Raw genomic sequence first — 22,625 nt, 5'->3', positions numbered from 1 at the left:
AAGACAGACAATAACCCAAACACCTAGTACCACATGAAGCATGCAAAATTCAAAGACACAACACAAAACACAAAAAATAATACAAGATTTACAATACCCAACCCATTTGGACAACATGAAACATAAAAAATTCAAAGATCCCAACACCAAAACACCAAAAATAATACAAGACAGACAATAACCCAAACACCTAGTACCACATGAAGCATGCAAAATTCAAAGACACAACCCAAAACACCAAAAATAATACAAGATTTACAATACCCAACCCCATTTGGACAACATGAAACATAAAAAATTCAAAGATCCCAACACAAAACACCAAAAATAATACAAGACAGACAATAACCCAAACACCTAGTACCACATGAAGCATGCAAAATTCAAAGACACAACACAAAACACAAAAAATAATACAAGATTTACAATACCCAACCCCATTTGGACAACATGAAGCATAAAAAATTCAAAGATCCCAACACAAAACACCAAAAATAATACAAGACAGACAATAACCCAAACACCTAGTACCACATGAAGCATGCAAAATTCAAAGACACAACACAAAACACAAAAATAATACAAGATATACAATACCCAACCCCATTAGGACAACATGAACCATAAAAATTCAAAGTCACAACACAAAACACCAAAAATAATACAAGACAGACAATAACCCCAACACATTAGTACCACATGAAGCATACAATGTTCAAAGACACAACCCAAAACACCAAAAATAATACAAGACAGACAATAAACCATACACCTTAGGACACCATGAAACATAAAAATTCAAAAACACAAAAAATTGAAAAGTATATAGTTAAAGATCTATAAGGAGACTATTTGGTTACCAACTCTCCATGATTTAGCTGGGGGGAGGGTCACCTTAACCCTCTCAAAGACCATCGGTAGCCCCCGGACCAATGCTTGAAAACATTTGCACTAGGTGACTGAAATCAGGGCATAAATGGTATTGCAGTTGTAAATATATATATATATATATATATATAGAAATTGACCACTAGGGGGGGGGGGGATATCCTTGACTTACCCAAGAAGTAGATTCAAGGACCACTGGTGATCCCCAGACCAATGATTGAAAAACATTTCCCTAGATGACTGAGATCACCTCAGGGCATAAATGGTATTGCAGTGTAAATATTTATATAGAGCTTGAACACTAGGGGGATATCCTTGACTTACACAATAATTACATTCAAGGACCACTGGTGGTCCCCAGACCAATGATTGAAAAACATTTCCCTAGATGACTGAGATCACATCAGGGCATAAATGGTATTGCAGTGTAAATATTTATATAGATATTGACCACTAGGTGGAATCACACACCCACTGTCAATGTATGTAAGGAATTTAAATACTAACTTGATTAATTTATGCATACAATTCACTTCAAAGATAAGGACCCTAACCCTAACCCTGTTTACTACTGGCACCTGGTTAGAGCCCATCCCCCCACCCCACCTCTGTGTTTATCTAATTTGCATGTCTGGCACCTGGTTAGAACCCATCCCCCCCACCCCACCCCCGCGCTTTCATTTAATTTGCATGTCTGGCCCATGGCAATCCACAAAGAGTGGGAGCCCATCCCCCCACCCCAGCCCCAGTGACAAACAAACAAATTTACATTTGTTTGTTTTTCACACCTTCGAGTCAGCATCTCTGCTGTCTTTTGAGGAGGCATGGCACATGAGACGCAGGGAGAGAGAGAGATGAGATCAGCTAATCACACACACATCATGCATTTATAAATAACCTATCATTAGTTTTTATTATTATTTAATTATAAACTATTATATGCTAATTATATTTATGGATATTTATATTTTATTATTTATGATTATGCTAATTATATCTATGGAATTCCTGGAATGTTTAATTACTAATTTGCATAATTAATTATGCAAATTATGCATTAAATTGCTCACTAGCGCCACTAGTGGCCAAAAAGTGTACCGTCCGCCCATCATATAAGACTACTAACGTTGCCTGCGATCCGAAGATCCTAGCAAACATGCAGGCTTCATGCGGATTGACACCGTGCTCTTCCCCCCGACCGAAACGAGGCGAACTGCCGATCGAACAAGGCGGACGCCCCCGCACCGACCCCCACGCAAGCCCATGGGTCCCCCACCCGCCATGGCGGGCAGGCGGATCCATGAACGGCATGCCGGATCAAGCAACGAGAGCGCCCCTCGCATCCATCAACAACCCTTGCGGGCACAGTTCGGAAATACCACCAAGAAGGAGCAGAAAGCCCCGCTCCGCACCCAAAGAGCACGGGTCGGGGAACTGCTTAAGGGGCCTTGAGCCCCCGCGGGCCGGGCAAAGACTGGTTGTATGCGGCACAGGCGGGCTCGGCCAACTCGGCAGCCACATCCAACCAGGGAAATTGTCTGACTACGCTGCTTCCCATAAGGGATGGCAATGAAGGTCAAATAATTTAGGCACAAGAAGTTTGAGGTGACCTCATGGGTAGGAGGACACCTCGGACCCGCCGGCCACCGCCGCGCCCGCGAGGGACACTGATCGACTGATCGACAGTAACAGTAAAAGGAGACAGGAAACAGCCGTACTGTACTGTACATTATGTGTTGCATGTCGTTATAGGTGAGCCGTACTGTACTGTACATTATGTGTCGCATGTCATTATAGGTGAGACGTAATGTACTGTACTGTACATTATGTGTCGCATGTCATTATAGGTGAACAGTACTGTACTGTACTGTACATAATGCGTCGCATGTCGTTATAGGTGAACAGTACTGTACTGTACTGTACATTATGTGTCGCATGTCGTTATAGGTGAACAGTACTGTACTGTACTGTACATAATGGGTCGCATGTCGTTATAGGTGAACAGTACTGTACTGTACATTATGTGTCGCATGTCGTTATAGGTAAACAGTACTGTACTGTACTGTACATTATGTGTCGCATGTCGTTATAGGTGAACAGTACTGTACTGTACTGTACATAATGCGTCGCATGTCGTTATAGGTGAACAGTACTGTACTGTACATAATGCGTCGCATGTCGTTATAGGTGAACAGTACTGTACTGTACTGTACATAATGCGTCGCATGTCGTTATAGGTGAACAGTACTGTACTGTACTGTACATTATGTGTCGCATGTCGTTATAGGTGAACAGTACTGTACTGTACTGTACATAATGAGTCGCATGTCGTTATAGGTGAACAGTACTGTACTGTACTGTACATAATGCGTCGCATGTCGTTATAGGTGAACAGTACTGTACTGTACTGTACATTATGTGTCGCATGTCGTTATAGGTGAACAGTACTGTACTGTACATTATGTGTCGCATGTCGTTATAGGTGAACAGTACTGTACTGTACTGTACATAATGCGTCGCATGTCGTTATAGGTGAACAGTACTGTACTGTACTGTACATTATGTGTCACATGTCGTTATAGGTGAACAGTACTGTACTGTACTGTACATTATGTGTCGCATGTCGTTATAGGTGAACAGTACTGTACTGTACTGTACTGTACATAATGCGTCGCATGTCGTTATAGGTGAACAGTACTGTACTGTACATAATGCGTCGCATGTCGTTATAGGTGAACAGTACTGTACTGTACTGTACATAATGCGTCGCATGTCGTTATAATGAACAGTACTGTACTGTACTGTACATTATGTGTCGCATGTCGTTATAGGTGAACAGTACTGTACTGTACTGTACATAATGGGTCGCATGTCGTTATAGGTGAACAGTACTGTACTGTACATAATGCGTCGCATGTCGTTATAGGTGAACAGTACTGTACTGTACTGTACATAATGCGTCGCATGTCGTTATAGGTGAACAGTACTGTACTGTACTGTACATAATGCGTCGCATGTCGTTATAGGTGAACAGTACTGTACTGTACTGTACATAATGCGTCGCATGTCGTTATAGGTGAACAGTACTGTACTGTACTGTACATTATGTGTCGCATGTCGTTATAGGTGAACAGTACTGTACTGTACTGTACATAATGCGTCGCATGTCGTTATAGGTGAACAGTACTGTACTGTACTTTACATTATGTGTCGCATGTCGTTATAGGTGAACAGTACATTACTGTACTGTACTGTACATAATGCGTCGCATGTCGTTATAGGTAAACAGTACTGTACTGTACTTTACATTATGTGTCGCATGTCGTTATAGGTGAACAGTACTGTACTGTACTGTACATAATGCGTCGCATGTCGTTATAGGTGAACAGTACTGTACTGTACATTATGTGTCGCATGTCGTTATAGGTGAACAGTACTGTACTGTACTGTACATAATGCGTCGCATGTCGTTATAGGTGAACAGTACTGTACTGTACATTATGTGTCGCATGTCGTTATAGGTGAACAGTGCTGTACTGTACATAATGCGTCGCATGTCGTTATAGGTGAACAGTACTGTACTGTACTGTACATAATGCGTCGCATGTCGTTATAGGTGAACAGTACTGTACTGTACTGTACATAATGCGTCGCATGTCGTTATAGGTGAACAGTACTGTACTGTACATTATGTGTCGCATGTCGTTATAGGTGAACAGTACTGTACTGTACTGTACATTATGTGTCGCATGTCGTTATAGGTGAACAGTACTGTATTGTACTGTACATTATGTGTCGCATGTCGTAATACCAACCCCAGTACACAGTGTGTTCAGCAAGGCCAGTTGTCGGTGTGGCAGACCTTCCTCCTGTGATGCTTTCTTCTGGGTCCCAGATGTAGTGGTGACGTGTGAAAGAAAGAGACAGATGCTCATTATTAGCTAGTTGTTGTTCTTGCTTACTGTAAATTGTTCTGGATTAAAGGCATCTGTTAAATGCCTAAATTGTAAATTGTACATTGTTGATAAAATAAAAAATATACATACAAACACCTTGCTGTGTGTGTGTATATATTTAATATTATTTAATCAACAATGTACAATTTAGGCATTTAGCAGATGCCCTTAATCCAAATAGTATAGGTAATATAGTTACCTTGCCATGATGGGACTCCAAGGAATGATGGGAAATTAAATGAAATTCTTAGATTGTCTTGAAGAAATGAAATTCGTCAATTGTTTTATTGAATGAAACACAAACACACACGCACGCACACACGCACACGTGCATTAACATCCACACCACCACAACGTCCTTATAGCCATGTAGGGTAATACGGTAGGGAGCTGCACTAATTAATATCTGTTAATTTATGTCACTAGAAGAGTGACACAAATTCAACGTTTGCCACCTGGAAAGTACTACGAAAAGAGGTTAATCAAACAGAAACTACAACATTTGGACAACCTGGCGGGAAGGAAACAACAAGTTAGGGAAAACTCACACAGCTTCAACAAACACACGGCACACACATGCGCGCTCGCTCACACAGACACAGGGGGGGAGCGCTGAAGTCCTTCAGCGCCCGCCCCCCCCCCACACACACACACACACACATACACACCCTTAGGCCCATCACAATTACTACATAAGTATTTGTGATAATTGCAATACTTTTGGGATAATAGTCAAAATCGTTCCCATGTTAAAAAGTAGTGGAAGTGGCAGATCTAGGAGCTCAAAACTGTTTTGATCTCGTAGATCTGATACTTTCACTATTCATGTATGTTTTATTGTAATTTAAATCATTTATGAATACTTGTGACGGGCCTAATGTACCTCAAATTTCCAGCTTATGCGGTACATTTGCATGGGGATTCCAGACAACATAGCGCGCCCACTATCGTTGACCGGGCGGGGAGACCCCCCAGGCATCTCGACCCTATCCCCGGCGTTCGGAGGTCACTCCCCTGGCGTTCCCAAGGAGCATTCCAGACATCAAGGGCAGCCGGCATAATTTTCCTTAATAAATAATGCCTATAAATAAATAAATAAACACAAAAAAGGTGTTAAAAACAAGTGTTAGAAATGACTACACCTGTACGTGCCCATCGGCCTACTTGAGAACGATGCAACTAGGGAACCTGATAATACCCGTTGTCAACTTGTCATAGCACCCGTTTTAACGGGTCCCTTTTGTGCCCATACTGTATATGGAGGTCTCTACTGTATCTGTCTGTCTGTGCCTGAAGAGTGCAAACTGACTGTGACAAGTGGTTAAGTAATCAATTAGCAGCTGTGGGGTTGCCGTGGCAATCAATTGGCTGAGGCAGAGACTGGCAATTGCACAGGTGAGGGACTTGGGCTCATTAGGTCCACTGGCAGAGCCTGACGAGAGCCTTTTGTGGCGTTGCTGGACAACCGTGTTTGCCACCGACCCCTAATTGCTACTCCACTACATCTCAGAGGCAAATATTATGCTTTTACTCCACTACATTTATTATTATTTTAAATCTCTGAAATGACAAATACAAATAAACGAAAGAGACCATTGCTGCGTCTGAAGCAACCAACTATACCAAAGATTATCAAACATTAGCCAAATTGGTAATTACATCAGAAAGGCAAAAAAATAACAGCTCGCAGTTCAAGGTATTGCCACTGCAATGCTGAAAAATACAATATTTCTAACAGCAATGATGAATACTATTAAAAAGTATAAGCAGTGTTGGAATTCTCATTTCTGAGGACAACTTTAGTTTTTTTCAACCAAGGTTCATGTTTTAGGTTGTTATTAGAGAAAGCAAAAGATGAGTGTTTATTGGTTTATTTTCATTTGCTGCTTTTTCGTTTTAACGATTTTAGCAATTTTTGACAGGGGGGTGGGGGCATTCGAACATGGGGCTAAATACATTTATTTTACAAAATGTTATGGCAATTTTTTTAATATTATTTACTATAGTCCTACTAGACCACAGGAAATGACATCTGGCCACAGAAGATCACGGGATCAACTGAATGTGTAGGAGGATACTGTTCACATTCAACAGATCCTGTGATCTTTTGTGGCCAGATGTAATTTCCTGGGGTCTAGTAGGACTATAGCAAAAAAAAAATAATAGCATTTTGTAAAAAATAAATAGAAATAAACATATTTAGCCCCATGTTGGAATGCCCCCCCCCCCCATTTCAAAAATGGGTAAAAATCGCTAAAACGAAAGAAAGCAGCAAATGAAAGAAAATGTGCTCATATTTTACTTTCTCTAATAACCTAAAACATGAATCTAACGTTGTCCTTTAAGTAAAAGTATCAATAGTGCTGTATAGAAATACTGTTTCTGTAAAAGTCCAGAATTTAAAATGTACTTCAACAAAAGTACAACAGTATTAGTTTTAAAAATGTACATAAAGTACCAAAAGTAGAAAGTAGTCATTCTGCTAAATGTCCCTTTACAAGTTTTCAAATGTGAGGTTGTAGATCTGCTATTTTTGAAAGATCCTGAAAATGTGGCGCAAATCTTTCAGAGCGAACATTTAACTAAAATCTTTGCTTCTATTTATTTTTTGTAATAAATATAAAAAATAATCTGCAAAGTAACTAGTAACTAATGTTTTCAAATAAATGCAGTGGAGGTAAAAGTATAATATTTGGATCCGAGATGTAGTGGTTCGTAGAAGTTAAAAATATTGGGGAAAAACTCAAGTGCAAATGCCTCAAAATGTTAACGGATGACCAAAACCTACTCAAATTCCCTCAAACGGTTTTTAACATTGTAACATTTTAACATTATTGTAGTAACCATATCAGTGTAAGGCTAATGACATTGAAACACTGCAATACATTGTAATTTTGAAAATTACAATATTAATATAATATGCTATTACAATTTGTAATAGCATTGTAACACTATGTAACTAAATAAATAAATTCCAACTCACCAGTCTGCCAGGTCCACAGGCCGGGGAGAGGCAGGGAGCCAAATCTGTACCTCTCCCCCACGCTGTTCTGAGGAGGAGAGGCAGGGAGCCAAATCTGTACCTCTCCCCCACGCTGTTCTGAGGAGGAGAGGCAGGGAGCCAAATCTGTACCTCTCCCCCACGCTGTTCTGAGGAGGAGAGGCAGGGAGCCAAATCTGTACCTCTCCCCCACGCTGTTCTGAGGAGGAGAGGCAGGGAGCCAAATCTGTACCTCTCCCCCACGCTGTTCTGAGGAGGAGAGGCAGGGAGCCAAATCTGTACCTCTCCCCCACGCTGTTCTGAGGAGGAGAGGCAGGGAGCCAAATCTGTACCTCTCCCCCACGCTGTTCTGAGGAGGGTTCCAGACAAGAGCACCAGGCATCATTCTCCTTTAGAAATAAACAAGAAAAAGGATATATATTAAAAAGAAAAACATCAGAACCGTCTGAAGTGAGTGGTAAAGGATAGGAAAGGTACTATGTTTACCCAGGGTAACTGGATTAAGGAAAGGAAAGGTTTTAACATTATTGTAGTAACCATAACAGTGTAAGGCTAATGACATTGAAACACTGCAATACATTGTAATATTGTAAATTACAATATTAATATAATATGCTATTACAATTTGTAATAGCATTGTAACACTATGTAACTAAATAAATAAATTCCAACTCACCAGTCTGCCAGGTCCACAGGCCGGGGAGAGGCAGGGAGCCAAATCTGTACCTCTCCCTCACGCTGTTCTGAGGAGGAGAGGCAGGGAGCCAAATCTGTACCTCTCCCCCACGCTGTTCTGAGGAGGAGAGGCAGGGAGCCAAATCTGTACCTCTCCCCCACGCTGTTCTGAGGAGGAGAGGCAGGGAGCCAAATCTGTACCTCTCCCCCACGCTGTTCTGAGGAGGAGAGGCAGGGAGCCAAATCTGTACCTCTCCCCCACGCTGTTCTGAGGAGGAGAGGCAGGGAGCCAAATCTGTACCTCTCCCCCACGCTGTTCTGAGGAGGGTTCCAGATCCCCCACCGCCGTTCTGAGGAGGGTTCCAGACAAGGGTTGTACTGTACTGTACATTATGTGTCGCATGTCGTTATAGGTGAGCCGTACTGTACTGTACTGTACATTATGTGTCGCATGTCGTTATAGGTGAACAGTACTGTACTGTACTGTACATTATGTGTCGCATGTCGTTATAGGTGAACAGTACTGTACTGTACTGTACATTATGTGTCGCATGTCGTTATAGGTGAACAGTACTGTACTGTACATAATGCGTCGCATGTCGTTATAGGTGAACAGTACTGTACTGTACTGTACATAATGCGTCGCATGTCGTTATAGGTGAACAGTACTGTACTGTACTGTACATTATGTGTCGCATGTCGTTATAGGTGAACAGTACTGTACTGTACATAATGCGTCGCATGTCGTTATAGGTGAACAGTACTGTACTGTACATAATGCGTCGCATGTCGTTATAGGTGAACAGTACTGTACTGTACTGTACATAATGCGTCGCATGTCGTTATAGGTGAACAGTACTGTACTGTACTGTACATTATGTGTCGCATGTCGTTATAGGTGAACAGTACTGTACTGTACTGTACATAATGCGTCGCATGTCGTTATAGGTGAACAGTACTGTACTGTACTGTACATTATGTGTCGCATGTCGTTATAGGTGAACAGTACATTACTGTACATAATGCGTCGCATGTCGTTATAGGTAAACAGTACTGTACTGTACTGTACATTATGTGTCGCATGTCATTATAGGTGAACAGTACTGTACTGTACTGTACATAATGCGTCGCATGTCGTTATAGGTGAACAGTACTGTACTGTACTGTACATTATGTGTCGCATGTCGTTATAGGTGAACAGTACTGTACTGTACTGTACATTATGTGTCGCATGTCGTTATAGGTGAACAGTACTGTACTGTACTGTACATAATGCGTCGCATGTCGTTATAGGTGAACAGTACTGTACTGTACTGTACATAATGCGTCGCATGTCGTTATAGGTGAACAGTACTGTACTGTACTGTACATAATGCGTCGCATGTCGTTATAGGTGAACAGTACTGTACTGTACTGTACATTATGTGTCGCATGTCGTTATAGGTGAACAGTACTGTACTGTACTGTACATAATGCGTCGCATGTCGTTATGGGTGAACAGTACTGTACTGTACAAAATGCGTCGCATGTCGTTATAGGTGAACAGTACTGTACTGTACTGTACATTATGTGTCGCATGTCGTTATAGGTGAACAGTACTGTACTGTACTGTACTGTACTGTACATAATGCGTCGCATGTCGTTATAGGTGAACAGTACTGTACTGTACTGTACATAATGCGTCGCATGTCGTTATAGGTGAACAGTACTGTACTGTACTGTACATTATGTGTCGCATGTCGTTATAGGTGAACAGTACTGTACTGTACTGTACTGTACATAATGCGTCGCATGTCGTTATAGGTGAACAGTACTGTACTGTACAAAATGCGTCGCATGTCGTTATAGGTGAACAGTACTGTACTGTACTGTACATTATGTGTCGCATGTCGTTATAGGTGAACAGTACTGTACTGTACTGTACTGTACATAATGCGTCGCATGTCGTTATAGGTGAACAGTACTGTACTGTACTGTACATTATGTGTCGCATGTCGTTATAGGTGAACAGTACTGTACTGTACATAATGCGTCGCATGTCGTTATAGGTGAACAGTACTGTACTGTACTGTACATAATGCGTCGCATGTCGTTATAGGTGAACAGTACTGTACTGTACTGTACATTATGTGTCGCATGTTGTTATAGGTGAACAGTACTGTACTGTACTGTACATAATGCGTCGCATGTCGTTATAGGTGAACAGTACTGTACTGTACTGTACATTATGTGTCGCATGTCGTTATAGGTGAATCACTCTACATCTGAAATCAGGGGGACGTAGCTCAGAGGCGCTGCGAACCCCAAAAGCGGAATCACAAGGATTCCGAAGGACAATTCCAATCTGAATTCAAGGGGACGAAGTGCCTAGGCACTGCGACACCCCAAATGCGGAACCACAGGGATTCCGAAGGATACCGAAGGACATACACAACCCACCGAGACGGTTTAAATGGTTGTATGCGGCACAGACGGGCGAGGACCGAAGTCCAAACGCTCGGCAGCCACATCCAGCCAGGACCAAAGCAGAAGGCGCCCCTCTCCCACTCCCTTACGGGTGTAGGCCAGGACGCCTCTACTTTACTGTGGGGCCTTGAGCCCACGCGGGCCGGGCAAAGAGTGGTTGTACGCAGTGTAGATGGGCGAGGGCCGGAGCCCAGACGCCCGCCGACCAAGCACAACCCGGAACTCTAGATTGGTGGTATATTCCCTCCTAACGGAGGAGCCTTACCCGAATCGGGTTACGAGCGTAAGGCGTCCCTGCAGAGCCCAAAGGGTTGCAGTGAACGTTAGGTCACCGCACTGCCCTCCAAGAGGGTGCGCCACAAACGTTGCCTGCGATCCGAAGATCCTAGCAAACATGCGGGCTTCATGCGGATTGACACCGTGCTCTTCCCCCCGACCGAAACGAGGCGAACTGCCGATCGAACAAGGCGGACACCCCCGCACCGACCCCCACGCAAGCCCATGGGTCCCCCACCCGCCATGGCGGGCAGGCGGATCCATGAACGGCATGCCGGATCAAGCAACGAGAGCGCCCCTCGCATCCATCAACAACCCTTGCGGGCACAGTTCGGAAATACCACCAAGAAGGAGCAGAAAACCCCGCTCCGCACCCAAAGAGCACGGGTCGGGGAACTGCTTAAGGGGCCTCGAGCCCCCGCGGGCCGGGCAAAGACTGGTTGTATGCGGCACAGGCGGGCTCGGCCAACTCGGCAGCCACATCCAACCAGGGAAATTGTCTGACTACGCTGCTTCCCATAAGGGATGGCAATGAAGGTCAAATAATTTAGGCACAAGAAGTTTGAGGTGACCTCATGGGTAGGAGGACACCTCGGACCCGCCGGCCACCGCCGCGCCCGCGAGGGACACTGATCGACTGATCGACAGTAACAGTAAAAGGAGACAGGAAACAGCCGTACTGTACTGTACATTATGTGTTGCATGTCGTTATAGGTGAGCCGTACTGTACTGTACTGTACTGTACTGTACATTATGTGTCGCATGTCGTTATAGGTGAGACGTAATGTACTGTACTGTACATTATGTGTCGCATGTCATTATAGGTGAACAGTACTGTACTGTACTGTACATAATGCGTCGCATGTCGTTATAGGTGAACAGTACTGTACTGTACTGTACATTATGTGTCGCATGTCGTTATAGGTGAACAGTACTGTACTGTACTGTACATAATGCGTCGCATGTCGTTATAGGTGAACAGTACTGTACTGTACTGTACATTATGTGTCGCATGTCGTTATAGGTGAACAGTACTGTACTGTACTGTACATTATGTGTCGCATGTCGTTATAGGTGAACAGTACTGTACTGTACTGTACTTAATGCGTCGCATGTCGTTATAGGTGAACAGTACTGTACTGTACATAATGCGTCGCATGTCGTTATAGGTGAACAGTACTGTACTGTACTGTACATAATGCGTCGCATGTCGTTATAGGTGAACAGTACTGTACTGTACTGTACATTATGTGTCGCATGTCGTTATAGGTGAACAGTACTGTACTGTACTGTACATTATGTGTCGCATGTCGTTATAGGTGAATCACTCTACATCTGAAATGAGGGGGACGAAGCTCAGAGGCGCTGCGAACCCCAAAAGCGGAATCACAAGGATTCCGAAGGACAATTCCAATCTGAATTCAAGGGGACGAAGTGCCTAGGCACTGCGACACCCCAAATGCGGAACCACAGGGATTCCGAAGGATACCGAGGGACATACACAACCCACCGAGACGGTTTAAATGGTTGTATGCGGCACAGACGGGCGAGGACCGAAGTCCAAACGCTCGGCAGCCACATCCAGCCAGGACCAAAGCAGAAGGCGCCCCTCTCCCACTCCCTTACGGGTGTAGGCCAGGACGCCTCTACTTTACTGTGGGGCCTTGAGCCCACGCGGGCCGGGCAAAGAGTGGTTGTACGCAGTTTAGATGGGCGAGTGCCGGAGCCCAGACGCCCGCCGACCAAGCACAACCCGGAACTCTAGATTGGTGGTATATTCCCCTCCTAACGGAGGAGCCTTACCCGAATCGGGTTACGAGCGTAAGGCGTCCCTGCAGAGCCCAAAGGGTTGCAGTGAACGTTAGGTCACCGCACTGCCCTCCAAGAGGGTGCGCCACAAACGTTGCCTGCGATCCGAAGATCCTAGCAAACATGCGGGCTTCATGCGGATTGACACCGTGCTCTTCCCCCCGACCGAAACGAGGCGAACTGCCGATCGAACAAGGCGGACGCCCCCGCACCGACCCCCACGCAAGCCCATGGGTCCCCCACCCGCCATGGCGGGCAGGCGGATCCATGAACGGCATGCCGGATCAAGCAACGAGAGCGCCCCTCGCATCCATCAACAACCCTTGCGGGCACAGTTCGGAAATACCACCAAGAAGGAGCAGAAAGCCCCGCTCCGCACCCAAAGAGCACGGGTCGGGGAACTGCTTAAGGGGCCTTGAGCCCCCGCGGGCCGGGCAAAGACTGGTTGTATGCGGCACAGGCGGGCTCGGCCAACTCGGCAGCCACATCCAACCAGGGAAATTGTCTGACTACGCTGCTTCCCATAAGGGATGGCAATGAAGGTCAAATAATTTAGGCACAAGAAGTTTGAGGTGACCTCATGGGTAGGAGGACACCTCGGACCCGCCGGCCACCGCCGCGCCCGCGAGGAACACTGATCGACAGTAACAGTAAAAGGAGACAGGAAACAGTCGTACAGTACTGTACATTATGTGTCGCATGTCGTTATAGGTGAGCCGTACTGTACTGTACATTATGTGTCGCATGTCGTTATAGGTGAACCGTACTGTACTGTACATTATGTGTCGAATGTCGTTAAAGGTGAACCGTACTGTACTGTACTGTACATTATGTGTCGCATGTCGTTAAAGGTGAACCGTACTGTACTGTACTGTACATTATGTCGCATGTCGTTAAAGGTGAACTGTACTGTACTGTACTGTACATTATGTGTCGCATGTCGTTATAGGTGAACCGTACTGTACTGTACTGTACATAATGCGTCGCATGTCGTTATAGGTGAACAGTACTGTACTGTACTGTACATTATGTGTCGCATGTCGTTATAGGTGAACAGTACTGTACTGTACTGTACATTATGTGTTGCATGTCGTTATAGGTGAACAGTACTGTACTGTACTGTACTGTACATAATGCGTCGCATGTCGTTATAGGTGAACAGTACTGTACTGTACTGTACATTATGTGTCGCATGTCGTTATAGGTGAACAGTACTGTACTGTACTGTACATTATGTGTCGCATGTCGTTATAGGTGAACAGTACTGTACTGTACTGTACATTATGTGTCGCATGTCGTTATAGGTGAACAGTACTGTACTGTACATAATGCGTCGCATGTCGTTATAGGTGAACAGTACTGTACTGTACATTATGTGTCGCATGTCGTTAAAGGTGAACCGTACCGTTACTGGGTTAACGATCCCCATTTCCTGTCAGCCTACTTTCTATCCCTTCATAAAAAAATAAATAAAGGCGAAAGACACAAAAAAAAAAAAAAAGAAAAAAAAAAGGCCTGTCTTGGTTTAAAGCCCACTCACCACGACAAGGTGCAGGCCGAGAGTGGGGAACACAGCACAAGAACACATAATAATAATATATTTTTTATTTATAACGCACTTTACATTTGAAGCAAATCTCAAAGTGCTACAGGCAGAAAAATGTAAAAGAAAAATAAGAATAAAACAGTTAAAACAGCACACACTTTATGAGCAGTCCAAGTAGCATGACTGTCATTAGCAATAGTGGTTAGGAGTCATCTGTTGTAGTATGTGATCTGTCACTTAATATATAGCTTCTGTAACCCTGAGAGAAAGAAAGAGAACAAAACAAAAGAAAAATGCTCATTATTAGCAGGTTGTTGTTCTTGCTTACTGTAAATTGTTCTGGATTACGGGCCTCTGTTAAATGCTTAAATTGTACATTGTTGATAAAATATTATAAATATATACAGACCTTGCTGTGTGTGTATATATTTAATATTATTTAATCAACAATGTACAATTTAGGCATTTAGCAGATGCCCTTAATCCATATAGTAAAGGTAATAGTTACCTTGCCATGATGGGAGTCCAATGAATGATGGGAAATTAAATGAAATTCATAGATTGGCTTGAAGAAATGAAATTCGTCAATTGTTTCATTGAATGAAACACACGCACACACTCTCCTATACACGCATGCACGCGTGCATTAACATCCACACCACCACAACGTCCTAATAGCTATAGGGTAATACGGTACGGAGCTGCACTACGGTAATTCATATGTTAATTTATGTCACTAGAAAAGTGACACAAATTCAACGTTTGCCACGTGGAAAGTACTACAAAAGGGGGTTAATCAAACAGAAACTACAACATTTGGCCAACCTGGCGGGAAGGAAAGTACAGGATAGGGAAAACATTTGGCCAACCTGGCGGGAAGGAAACAACCTTGGGAAGGAAACAAGATATTCAACAGTTGGTACTTTGAAGAGATGTGAAGAGATGAAATCTGAAACCTGAAACTAGAGAAGAGAGAAAACTAGACTAAAGACCTTGGTAAGGGAGGCCGGGTAGCAGAGCACAATGGACGGGGGTCGCACGAGGGACCGCTGGGTACGACCCGGTTCCTGCACAACCCAGTTCCTGCACGACCCGCCTGCCCATTATGCCTGATTATCCCAGATTCAACCCATACCCCAGGGAGAACTACACTATAACTGACGTAGATCCAGCGTCGTCCAGCTCGTAGATTTAATGTTGTCAACGTCGGGCCCCAAATTCAACATGCTCGTAGATTACACGTCGCGTCGGGCCAATCAAAAACAGATTCAACACACACACGGCAAACACATGCACGCACACACAGACACAGACAACCCCCCCCCCCACACCCACACACACACCCCCACACACACCCTTAGGCCCATCACCAAGTATTTGTGATAATCGCAATACTTTTGGGATAATAGTCATAATCGCTCCCATGTTAGAAAGTAGTGGAAGTAGCAGATCTAGGAGCTCAAAACTGTTTTGATCTCATAGATCTGCTACTTTCACAATTCATGTATTTGTTTTTGCAATTTAAATAATTTATTAATACTTGTGACAGGCCTAATGTACCTCAATGTACCAGCTTGAGCGGTACATTTGCATGGGGATTCCAGACAACATAGCGCGCCCACTATCGTTGACCGGGCGAGGAGACCCCCCAGGCATCTCGACCCTATCCCCGGCGTTCGGAGGTCACTCCCCTGGCGTTCCCAAGGAGCATTCCAGACATCAAGGACAGCCGGCATAATTTTCCTTAATAAATAATGCCTATAAATAAATAAACAAAAAAACAACAAAAAACAAGTGTTAGAAATGACTACACCTGTACGTGCCCATCGGCCTACTTGAGAACGATGCAACTAGGGAACCTAATAATACCCGTTGTCAACTTGTCATAGCACCCGTTTTAACGGGTCCCTTTTGTGCCCTTACTGTATATGGAGGTCTCTACTGTATCTGTCTGTCTGTGCCTGAAGAGTGCAAACTGACTGGAAAAAGTGGACTGGTTAAGTAATCAATTGGCAAGTGTGGGGTTGCCATGGCAATCAATTGGCTGAGGCAGAGGCTGGAAATTGCACAGGTGAGGCCGGGGGCTGATTGGGCCCACTGGCAGAGCCTGACCAGGTGTGCTATGACAAGTTGAAAATAGCCGATCTACAAGCTCACAACAGCTCGCAGTGCAAGGTATTACCACTGCAATGCTGTAGCTAAAGAAAAAAATACAATCTTTCTAACAGCAATGCAATGATGAATACTATTTAAAGGTATTCATAAGCAGTGTTGGAATAAATACTCTCATTTCTGACTTGAAGGACAACTTTAGTTGTTTTCAACCAAGGTTCATGTTTTAGGCTCTGATTAGAGAAAGTAAAAGATGAGTGTTAATTTGTTCATTTTAATTTGCTGCTTTCTTTCGTTTTAAATTCGAACATGGGGCTAGAAAATGTTATGATGATTTCTTTAATAATATTTACTATAGTCCTACTAGACCCCTGGAAATGGCATCTGGCCTCAGAATATCACGGGATCAACTGAATGTGAAGGAGGATACTGGGGGGGGATGCCATACTGTGTGTCATAGGCTCAATATGTCAGTTTGTCACCTCACCCTTGACATTCAACAGATCCCGTGATCTTTTGTGGCCAGATGTAATTGTATGGGGTCTAGTAGGACTTCACTATAGTGTAGGAAAACAAATCGCTATAACATATTTAGCCCCATGTTCGAATGGCCCCCGCCCATGTCAAAAATAGGTAAAATCGCTAAAACTAAAGAAAGCAGCAAATGAAAGAAAATGTATGCTCATCTTTTACTTTCTCTAATGACCTAAAAAACATGAACATTGGGTGAAAAAATAGTCCAGAATTGTAAATGTACAAAATATTTGGTTTTAAAAATTTACATAAAGTACCAAAAGTAGAAAGTATAGTAATTCTACAGAATGTCCCATTACAAGTTTTCAAATGTGAGCTTGTAGATCGGCTACTTTTGTATACATGTATACAGGACTGAAGTGGTTAATGCATGTTTTGTAATAAATATTTAAAAAAATCTGCAAAGTAACTAGTAACAAATGTTTTCAAATAAATGTAGTGGAGGTAGAAGGATAATATTTGGATCCCAGATGTAGTTGTAAATGAATGATTGTCCTTTTGATCAACGTTTGCCTGTCATCTCTCCTAATAGGTGGTACCAACATCAATACAGAATGGATGGAATTGTGGACAAAATATTTTATAGAAGTGTATATTTGTTAGTCTCTAGTCTAAATGTTCTGGTGAATTGAAAATGGTGGACCCTATTGTAAACAAGTGTAATGCTGTCCACAGTAACAGTCCTTGTGCTTTCATGTGAAATGTAGCCATGCTGCAAAACTGTTACTTCAATCAATTTTATCCGACACAACAAAACATTCTAATAGCCTATATATATAGTTTTGGATCCGAGTAATTCTCATGATCTCATCAAACGGTGGTTCCGTGGCTCAAATGGGTCTGAGAGGCTAAATGTAGCTCTTCTCAACAACATTGACGACACAGGCGGTTCTTTATGAACGGGCATTTATTGGGCATTCTTCTCATCCCAGCTGTTCCATGCCTGGTTAACCATGCCCACACAAAGAAAACAATAAACACACAACACAAACAACCAGCGAAGCGCGTCACGATACAAACATTGACCAAACAAACAACAAATGTAGAAAATGCGCGATGCGCAGGCGAGCGCGTCCATCAAACAAAAACAACGCAACAAACACCAATCCAAACACAACAATATACCTCGTTGGCCGGCGGCCTGTCGCGGAAAAGGCCCCTGCATCCCGAGTTGCTTAGAGTCCTTTGAAATGTCTCTTTGACTTAATGTTCTTATAACTTTAGCAGCGCAAACGCACTACACTGCTGCACGCGTAGCCTACTGCTTCCTTGTGCAGACCAGAGTCTGAATGAGAGAGACACGGCTTATTGCACCACCTGTGTGCAATGGCAGGCAATCACGCATCAATCAGTCAACCATCGTCCAGTGTTGCTACTGAACTGACAGACAGAGAACCTGGCTCTGCCTCAGAAAGTTATCATCACATGTTTTACATTTTAACCTTAAATTAAATCAATTATGAACCACATATTTATTGTAGGCCTACATCGTGAAATTGCTATGAATTATTCTTTATAAACGTATGACCACCATGAGCTGTTGTATCCCAGCTATTCCAAAGCAAACACTTCAATAACAGCACTTACAAATGTCATCAAACGGTGGTCCGTGGCTCAAATGGGTCTGAATTCTGATGGCTAAATGTCATCAAATGGTGGTCCGTGGCTCAAGTGGGTCTGATAGGGCTAAATGTCATCAAACGGTGGTCCGTGGCTCAAATGGGTCTGATATAGGGCTAAATGTCATCAAATGGTGGTCCGTGGCTCAAATGGGTCTGATATAGGGCTATATGTCATCAAATGGTGGTCCGTGGCTCAAAAGCAGAATAAATAGGCTAATGGACCTTGAAAACCCTGAGCTAAATAAGCTAAACAGTAGCGTAGCCCAAGCCAACACCTGCAAACACTCGACCCACCTGATTTTGATAGACCGCAGAACTGAGGACTTAAGTTTCCACAGCTTCTTGTTGTAGAAGATTTTTTTGTTGTTTTTCTCCAGCCTGATAAAAACAACACAGACGGCCTACTCGCTGTCCATGTCAATTAAATGTTATGTTACGAGTTATTCATTAAAACAAACGGCATATTGTAGCAACAAACACTCTAGCAGCGTGGTGGTGTTGGCGTGTGGTTACACCAAAGGGTGGCGTGAGCGACCTGAGGGCGTCCCGTGCACCGCAGCTCAAGGAAACCCCCCCTCCCCGCATGCACGCACAAACGCACGCGCGCGTGCACACACACAAACACAATGTATTTATGTATTTATTCATTCATTCATTTCATGACAGTAAAACTGAATTGGCTGCATTGAAGTGTATGATTCAACTTTTCATGGTATATATTATGGCTTATAGTAAAAAGGCATGACGAAATATTAAAGAAGAGTAAAGCTCCAGTTGCCACGTATATTGCTGTACTGCAATATATTTTGATGAGAAATATTTTTTTATGGAATATTTTATATTGGGTAAAATATACCCGCGTGTTTGGTGATGGTGTATAAAAAATATGTTTAGTGTTCTAGGGTTAATAATAAGGTAACAAACATTATGTCATATGAATGTAACAGTGTTGAACTCTGCTGTCAGATGACAAGTCAACATTGGTGTATGGCGTCTCGCCGAGAGGCTAAAGCGGGGAAACGTTTTAGCTGTCAGACTCGCTCGCTGCTTTAGTCGTTGTCTGCATGAGAATCACTGCTCCAGGCCAGGGTACTGCTTTTGTTATATTTTATTAAACTTAGAACAAATACCACAGTGAATCACAGCATAATGAAAGCGATTGCGGTCAACGAAGTTGGACCTTCCCCGTTCACCCCCTCTCTCCTTCCATTCATGAAATGCCGCCTTGCGAACAGCTGACTTTACTATGAGTGACGTAGGCTAGTAGCACGCAACACCACGTGACCCATATAGCTGTCACCAACAATTGGTTACATCATTAAAGGGACACTTCACCCTATTTGCAAAATAATATATGTTAATGACGTTTAGAGGATTTAGAACACTTTCCTGGGGGTCTTTATGTGTGCAAGAAGCATTCTTTGAATGGATGGTTCTTACTGGCCCACCCATAATGGTTTGAATGGTGCTTACTGGCCCACCCATAATAGTTTACTTTGAATGGTTCTTACTGGCCCACCCATAATGGTTTGAATGGTTGGATGGATGGATGCTATTGGCATCAACAGTAGGATCACATAATATAGGCTGTTGTTTGACCAAACAAACGCAGGCCAAATACAAATCAAACAGTACACACACACACACACACACACACACACACACACACACACACACACACACACACACACACACACACACACACACACACACACACGCGTGTGTAACAAACAAAACAAAAAAATAATAATAATAATAAAACCCTCTGGAGAATTATTTCGTCTATGATCTCCAAGTTTGACCGTCCGGGGGTCACTGCAGGGGGTCAACTTTCAAAATAACTCTTGCGGCATCGTACTCCGATCGGAACTTTGTTAGTTCATGTTCAGCTCAAGACCGTCTCCCAACTTTGCTTCGTTATTTCTGATACTTTGACAGCTTTGAATGAACGGCCAGCGAAACTAGGCCTACTGCTGTTTTCGCTTGTTTTTAAACGTGCGTGTCTGGCAGGCAGCCGCCCTTAAACCCATCGAGAAGTTAAGGGGGTGGATCATGGATGCCATGTTTGTCAAATTACTGTCACTCACAGACAGTGGACTTTCTTATCTCTCCGACAGTAATCAAATAGTCCAACAGCTTTCCTCTGATATAATTTCCTTGTTAGAGGCAACTTTAATTACACACATATTAGATGTCACTGTCACTGTTTAGCTTATATCTCTTACGTCATCACTGAGAGCTAGTCATACATATACACACCATGTACTCTGGTCCCAGTTCTCAACGATGACGTAATGTTGTAACTGGTCTCAGCAAACCAGGCACAGACTTACGGTTGAAAAAAACTTGGCTTCACTTTTTGGAACCAAGTAACCACAGTATACTGCTAATCAAATTACAACTACATACTCTGTATGTAGTTGTAATGTGATTTGTAATTTGTAAATCTGTGCCTGGTCTGCTGGGACCAGACTACACAGATGACCATATCTCTTACGTCATCACTGAGAGCTAGTCATACATATACACACCATGTACTCTGGTCCCAGTTCTCAACGATGACGTAATGTTGTAACTGGTCCCAGCAAACCAGGCACAGACTTACGGTTGAAAAAAACTTGGCTTCACTTTTTGGAACCAAGTAACCACAGTATACTGCTAATCAAATTACAACTACATACTCTGTATGTGGTTGTAATGTGATTTGTAATTTGTAAATCTGTGCCTGGTCTGCTGGGACCAGACTACACAGATGACCATATCTCTTACGTCATCACTGAGAGCTAGTCATACATATACACACCATGTACTCTGGTCCCAGCTCTCAACGATGACGTAATGTTGTAACTGGTCCCAGCAAACCAGGCACAGACTTACGGTTGAAAAAAACTTGGCTTCACTTTTTGGAACCAAGTAACCACAGTATACTGCTAATCAAATTACAACTACATACTCTGTATGTAGTTGTAATGTGATTTGTAATTTGTAAATCTGTGCCTGGTCTGCTGGAACCAGACTACACAGATGACCATATCTCTTACGTCATCACTGAGAGCTAGTCATACATATACACACCGTGTACTCTGGTCCCAGCTCTCAACGATGACGTAATGTGGTATCTGGTGGGACCAGATTACACAGATGACCATTTCTCTTACGTCATCACTGAGATACAAATCCAACTACAGATTTCGGAAGTATTTTAGATCATGTATATTTCAACAAATTTGAAAGTATTATTACAGAAATTGAAGTTAGAGACACATATTACTCTGATCATGATTTAGTATTAATATCACTATAGTACAAAATGAAATACATTTAAAACAATTGACAATTTACAATAAGTAATAAAATAATTATACTGTATAATATATTTTAATTCAGTTTATATACCTTTTTTTTCATCACATATCAATGATTCATTTTTCTGTAAAAAAGTAGTTAGGTAGCAAATAGTTACACGTAATGATTATACATTTCAAACGTTCCTTCACAGAGATACTGAGATGTGATAGTTTCCAGCGGTGCACTCGGCAGAGTGCAGTTCTAGTTATTATTATTATGAGTAGCTGTCTGCCTGCCTGCCCAATTGTCTATGAGTAGCTGTCTGTCTGTCTATGAGTAGCTGTCTGCCTTCCTGCCTGTCCAATTGTCCATGAGTAGCTGTCTGCCTGTCTATGAGTAGCTGTCTGCCTGCCTGCCTAATTGTCCATGAGTAGCTGTCTGTCTGCCTGTCT

The sequence above is a fragment of the Protomyctophum bolini genome, assembly GCF_963924005.1.
Source record: "Protomyctophum bolini genome assembly, chromosome: 7".
Taxonomy (NCBI): Eukaryota; Metazoa; Chordata; class Actinopteri; order Myctophiformes; family Myctophidae; genus Protomyctophum; species Protomyctophum bolini.
Note: the sequence above shows the minus strand (reverse complement) of the source record.